Consider the following 7,500-nt stretch of genomic DNA (forward strand, 5'->3'; position numbering starts at 1 on the left):
CCTCTCTTTCTCACTCTCTCTCACGCTCTCACTCATCTCTTTCTCCTCCCAATCGTTCTCTCTCTCTCTCTCTCTCTCTCTCTCTCTCTCTCTCTCTCTCTTTCTTTCTCTTTCTCTTTCTTTCTTTCTCTCTCTGTCTGTCTTTTCCCCCCAGTCCCATGCCTGTCGTAGGTTTTATGAGCTACATCTCTCTCTCTCTCTCTCTCTCTCTCTCTCTCTCTCTCTCTCTCTCTGTGATTCTGTCTGGTCACCAGGTGACTTTCCAGTGAAGTCCTTCAGTTGTGCCATCAACATTCTTCGTTGTCTTCTACTTGAACGTTGTATACCAATAGATACTTAGATGACCACGCCTCTCGGACAATTGTCACAAAGTAAATAATGGCAGTGATTGGTAAACATAGTGATCTACACAGGTTTTACTATAGATGAACTGTATTTAGAATCTAAGTACAATGCTGCACTGTTCTACTGCTTGATCAATAGAACTGAAACAGAAAACTATGTGTAAAGTTAAATGTTTATTATAGAAGACATAACAGACAGCGACATGAAAAAAATATTGAGCTATTATATAGAGCGATATCCACTAAATATGCTCTATGGGTCGCTGACCAACAACAAAACGTAATATGTAGAACGAGATATGATGCCTGCTAAGCGATATTACATATTCCCCGACAGAGACAACGCTATAATGATGTGTGTAGTTGCCTAACAGGCAAGACGTGTTTTTGTTGTTGTGACATTTCTCTTCAATTTTTACCGATTTCAAGGATTTACACGTCTTATTTCAATTCAATTTTTATTCAAGGATTTTTGTACAACACGTAAGATACCATTGTGATATTGCTTTAATTATATTTTATACGGTTTTGACATCATTTTTATCGAAATTGTTTCGGACTATTTTACAATGTTTCACCAAGACCCCGCCATTTTTACTCGTTCTCACCACCAATTTTTACTGTCGGCTGTCGTTGGACTTTTATTCACCCTGCGCTTTTATTGTTTACAAATTGAAAACACACACCCCTACCTCAAGCGTGAACACCATTACAATCAACAAAAGATTGTCTGTAAACGTGGTGGTCGACGTAAACAACATGTAATTGAAACAACAGTCCCGCGACGTCCAGTGAAACTGTCATCGTTCAACTCGACCACCACAGACGTTAACAAAAATATTGACAAATGACACAAGACCAAGTCATGGAAATCATAACATTTGTATTGGCCATATTAACGCACAGTCATCGAGAAACAAGACATTCGATATAATCGATGTCATAGATCAACACGATATCGATATTCTATATATAACTGAATCATGGTTGCGTCAGTTCGGTGATGAACCTATAATGAAAGAAATGACACCTCCCGGCTACAAGATGGAATCGTTCCCAAGAAATGGACGATCAGGAGGGGGGATCGCCATCATATACAAACACGCTCTTTCGTCTAAAATACAAAACAGGCCAATTTCGTTCAAAAGTTTCGAGTGTGTCCAAACCACATTGACCTACCCTCAAATTTCATTTTTAATCACTTGTATTTACAGACCACCCCAAGCAAAAAGAACAAACTGAGACAGAATGATTTTGCTGACGAATTTTCAGATTTTGTATCAAAAGACACATCAAATAAGCGAAAAATTTATATCGGCGATTTTAATATTCAGTTTGATGTTGATCAGAATAGTCTCGTTAAAATTATAAAAAAATATGCTGAATGAACATGGCCTCACTCAGTTAGTGACCTCTCCAACTCAAAGATTGGGGCACATCTTGGACTGGTTCATCATTGACACACCCTCGCTTGTTGAATCAATTAAAAATATCAAAAAAGAAATTTCAGACCACAATCTGATTCTGGCAACTCTCAAATGCATCAAAGAGAAAGCAAAGAAAGTCAAGATAGTGTCTAGGGATACCAAAAAAATAGACATTAGTTCCTTCAAAAACAATCTGTCAGAGGAACTAGGAAGAATGGATATACCATCAGCACAGAAAACGGACGAGGTACTGCGCAACGTCATCGACAGGCATGCGCCAAAGACAACTAGAATAAATTCCAGGAAACCGTCTCCGTGGTTTAACCAGAGTGAAAAAACTGCCAAAAGGGAAAAAAGGAATGCAGAGGCATCGTGGAGAAAATCGGGCCTTGAGATTGACCGGCTGATATATATAGCAAAAAAGCATGAGTATAAAACCACCTGCAAAAGAGCAAAAAGAAACTATTATAACACAAAACTGTCATCAGTGAGGGACACTAAGGAATTTTTCTCTGTTTCAAAGGAACTTTTAGGGAAGAAAAGGGCATGTGTCTACCCACTAATATCCCGGTAGAAAAGCAGCCGGATGCATTTTCAGATTTCTTTTCGGGAAAAATATCGAAAATTCGGAACAATTTGGACCTCGTGCAAAATGAAGATATAAATTTCCACCCTTTTTCGGGTTCACAGGGATTCTCTTGTTTTAAAGAAACAACTGAAGAAGAGATTTCTAAAATAATTTTTTCATCTTCCTCGAAGTCATGTGATTTAGATCCTTTACCAACTAATATTTTGAAATTATGTCTTCCTGAATTGATACCTTGCATAACTTATATTATAAATCAGTCACTTATCTCAGGACAAGTCCCAGATATCTATAAACATGCAATTGTAAAGCCTCTCATAAAAAAGCAAAATCTCAATGTAAATGACCTTAGTAACTACCGTCCCGTCTCAAATCTGCCATTTCTTTCTAAAATCCTTGAAAAAGTTGTACTCAGACGTCTTTCACAACATCTCCATGAAAACAATCTATGGGAAAAATTTCAGTCAGCTTATCGTTCTTACCATAGCACAGAAACTGCTCTGTGCTGTGTTGCGAGTGATTTGCTTGATGTTTTAGATAAAGGTTCTGTTTCTCTTCTGACATTGTTAGACCTTTCGGCGGCGTTTGATACTATTGATCACGGTATTCTCATTAAACGACTTAATATAACCTTTGGCTTGTCTGGGACTGTCTTGCAGTGGTTTGAATCTTATTTAGATGGCAGAAAGCAACAGGTTATGATTTTAGATAAACTTTCTCGTCAACATACATTGTCTTTTGGTGTTCCTCAAGGCTCTGTTTTGGGTCCAATTCTTTTTGTTTTGTATACTTCTCCATTATCTAATGTCATCACTGGTCATGGGCTGCGCTATCATCTCTATGCAGATGATACGCAACTTTATGCTACTGATAAAACTAAAAATCTCGAAAATATTGTGAAACGTGTGGAAGAATGTGTGACGGATGTGAAGGAGTGGATGGATGCAAACAAGTTGAAAATGAATGAGTCAAAAACAGAAGTGATGATTGTGGGAAATAGAGGGCAGTTGAAGGTGAATGATGGTCTTGAGGTGTTGATTGGGGGTGAAAAGATCAAGGTTTCAAAGACTGTGAAAAATTTGGGTGTCTATTTTGATTCAGAAATGAAAATGTCAGCTCACATTTCTGCTCTCTGTAAATCTTTATACTTTCAATTGAAGAAAATCAGTTCAATCCGTCAGTATATTGCAATTGGAACATGTAAAACATTGGTTGTTTCCCTCATTTTTTCGAAACTAGACTATTGTAACTCGCTGCTTGTCAACTTGCCTCAGGCTTCTATTAAACAATTGCAACTACTGCAAAACAGTGCAGCAAGATTAGTTTTTGGCAAAAAAAAATTTGATCATGCAACCCTTTGTTGGCCTCTCTCCACTGGTTGCCCATTGAAAAGCGCACATATTACAAAGCAGCGTGTCTTGTTTATAAGTGTTTGGCTGGTATAGCACCGGCATATCTCACAGATCACGTGGTCATGTGTAAATTTGAAAATTACACTTTAAGATCATGTAATGACCAAACGAAAATTTCGGAAAAAAGATCAAGAACAAAATTTGGTGATAGATCGTTTGCTTGTTTCGGCCCCAAGATTTGGAATGAACTACCACGTGGTCTGAGGGAGTGCAAGTCTTTACCTACTTTTAAAAAGAATCTCAAGACACATTTTTACTGTATTTGTTTTTCTTGACTCTATATGAATCCTTGATCTGGCTATGAATTGTTATTGTTATTATTATTTTATTTTTTATTTTTTTCACTTAAAATTGATATTTATATTGTAAAGTGCCCAGAGCTTGTGTTTTACACGAGAATGAGCGCTATATAAATGTGTATTATTATTATTATTATTATTATTATTGGCCAAGAACTTGCCTTTTCCAAAGACTCAACTTTGCGCTGCTGAAAGCGGGACTCGAACCCTTGACCTACCTACTGGCCCAAAGACGAGTGTCAACCATAAGACCACAAAGCTACACAATATTATATGATGCTAGAACGACAAGATTGAACGAGATCAGTATAAGGTGTGGTAATGCATAGTCTTCAGGCTAATACACAATCGCGATACACAAACAAGTTTAGCAATTACACGGAGAGAAAGATAAAGTGAGTAAATGTGACTCATATATAAGGGAACAACATAAATCTAACAACGTTTCGGCCCTTGGCCTTCGTCATGAGACATACATCAAAACACAAATATATAGGTTACGAAATATCACATTTTGTCAAATATGGAAATAATGTAAAGGTATGGAGAGGGTGTTGGAGATGGATAAAAGAAGAGGCGCCTCTTGCTCTATTTGCCACTCGGAGCAGGACTCGAACCCTGGATCTTCCGATCCGAAGACAAGTGTTATACAACTAGAACATTTAGCCGTGTATATTGTGTGTCTGTTTCGTTTCGTCAGAGACGATGCAAATTATTTGAAACCACTTGGGTGTTGAGAGACTGAGAGACGCTTTGTCAAACACTGTTGTTGTTGTTGTTGCTGTTGTTGTTCTACTTCTTTTTCTTCCTCTCCTCCTCCTCCTCCCCCTCCTCCTCCTTATTCTTCTTCTTCTTCCTCTTTTTCTTCTTCTTCTTCCTCTTCTTCTTCTTCTTCTTCTTCTTCTTCTTCTTCTTCTTCTTCTTCTTCTTCTTCTTCTTCTTCTTCTTCTTCTTCTTCTTCTTCTTTGTACCATTCCAAATCATTCCGCAGAGCCGGACTGTTTCTACACTTAAAACATTTTGTTCATCCTCCACAATTTGACAATCAATCTCGACCCTAGTTCAAGAACGCAGGCTATGCATTAAGTGCAGCTATGTGGTCATATGGTATGACACACTCTTTCGGATCGGAAGGTCCTGGGATTGAGCCTTGCTCGGCGCATAGTTGAATCCTTGGAAAAGACTCTTTACTAACATTCTCTCACCGTACTCAGGTGTAAGATGAGAGCCTGGCCGTTAACAGAGTTGTCTCTGTCGGAAAGAAATTTTAATATTGCCTAATAGGCGACATGTCTTGTCCTACATGTTAAGTGTTGCTGTTTGTGACGTGACCCCTTGTAAAGCGCTTTGTGGTTTTCAATCTTTAGATCATCCTGAAACGACACCGGTACGAGACGACCGGTCACATATATGCGGTACGATAAGAGCCCGAAAAGGAATCCCAATAGCTCAATTGGTAGAGCACTCGCTTCACAAGTAAAGGGACCGAGATCGATCCCGGGTGCAGTCGATAGTTTTTTTTTCTCCACCCAACAGTGATTGGGAAACTGGGTATGATAGATCTGGCGGGATGTACTTTGCGATAGACCATCGTCCTATCCAAGGGGTAGCAAGCAATTGCTATTTTCTGTTTCACGATATAGAAACAGGGATACACTCCGGCTCCATAGGCTTATTATGGCTCTGAAGGAAGACTACTAAGAGCCCGAAAACGCAGGCATCTAGTTGAACATTGCGTTGTGTCGATGTTTCCTGCCTGGTGGGTTCGCGACCGTACCCGATTGCGACGATAGCTTGCGACCTGGATAGATCGCCATAGCATAATAGTGTGATAACCATTAGAAGCTGTTGTGATGCGATTGTCAAAATGTAGGCCATAGTCAATGTTGATTTAAAAAGTTTAAATAAACATTGCTGACATTGTCAGAGAATCTACTGTGTAAGATAAAGATATGATCATACACACTTGTTCAGCGAAATATATTAGAAACATTGGGATATTTGTGAAATCTCTTTTAACGCTTCTTAACAAAACAAAAACGTTCCTTTAACCCTTCCTCACCAACTATAGGAAAATCTCACATTCGTTTCGATACAATCAACATTTTTCTTATTCAAATTTCTTTTGCCATCAACAAATTTAAAGAAAATGAACAGTGTGTTGTAGAGCATGTTTTGCTAAAACAATTATGTGTCGCAAAAACTTTACCGTTATTGTGTTTGGGTGATAAAAATTATATTTTTTTTGTTAGTTGGGTGTGAAGTTTTGGGGAAAATCCTGAAAATGTCTGGTAAGGAGAGGGTTAAACGAGTGGGTGTATTGATTGCTTTATCTTCACATGGAGGGTTGGTGCAGCAGCTGTGTGTGATTTCAGTGTTGTGTACTCGATCTCTGTTGGAATTTAATTTATTTCCTTTGGGCGAAGATGTGCCGAGGGGTCTGTGGGGGGGGGGGGGGGGGGGGGATCTGGGTTCAACGGGATGTGTGCTGTTTTGTAATCTTGTTTTATGGCAGGGGCGAAGTGGCCGAGTGGTTAAGGCATTGTACTGTGATCCGGAAGGTACCGGGTTCGAGCCCCGCTTCAGGCACTTTCGTTTTGTTTTCCTTGAAGAAGATTATTAACCGCCAATTTGCTCACTTGGACAACATGAGTGATTCCTGTTGAACACCAGACATCTTGTTTGATGGATTATCTATATTCCTTCATGGAATGCCTAGGCGACGGTGTCTTATGATCTTCCATCTTAAGGTCCCGATTCGAGTTCCGCACTGAAAGGCGCAAAGTTGAATCGTTGGAAAAGGGTCTTTAATCTTATTATTCTCCCCAGCACTTGGGCGTGCAATGAGTACCTGGCCATTGACAGCGTAATCTATGTGGGGGAAAAAAGCAGCAAAATCGCTAAACATGCATCGTATCTCTTCCTATATGTTAAGTGTTGCTGTTGACTTGAGATCCCTTGCAAAGCGCGTTGAACGAATTTAGTGGATTATAAAGGCTCACGTGAAATCGGGATCTGTAATTAATTGATGATCACATCCACAGCGATAAATTCTCTTTCAAGCCAAGATGATTTTTGTGCCAGGGCAGAGGCAATTCAATCAGTTACTTCTTTCTTTCTCATAGTGGGCTATGTGCTGCTATGTGGTCTTGTGGTATGACACTCGCTTTCGGATCGGAAGGTCCTGGGTTCGAGCCTCGCTCGGCGCATAGTTGAGTCCTTGGAAAAGGCTCTTTACTGTCATTCTCTCACCTTACTCAGGTGTAAAATGAGTACCTAGCCGTTAAAAGCGTTGTCTCTTTTTGAAAAAATTATATTATCGCCTTACAGGCGTCATGTCTTGTCCTAAATTGTTAAATGTTGCTGTTGGACAGGGACCCCTTGTAAAGCGCTTTGAGCACGTTTAGTGGATATTGCCCTATATAAAAGCTT

The sequence above is a fragment of the Berghia stephanieae genome, chromosome 11 (assembly GCF_034508935.2).
Source record: "Berghia stephanieae isolate SIO BIC M18660-M18661 chromosome 11, UCSD_Bste_1.3, whole genome shotgun sequence".
NCBI classification, from domain to species: domain Eukaryota; kingdom Metazoa; phylum Mollusca; class Gastropoda; order Nudibranchia; family Aeolidiidae; genus Berghia; species Berghia stephanieae.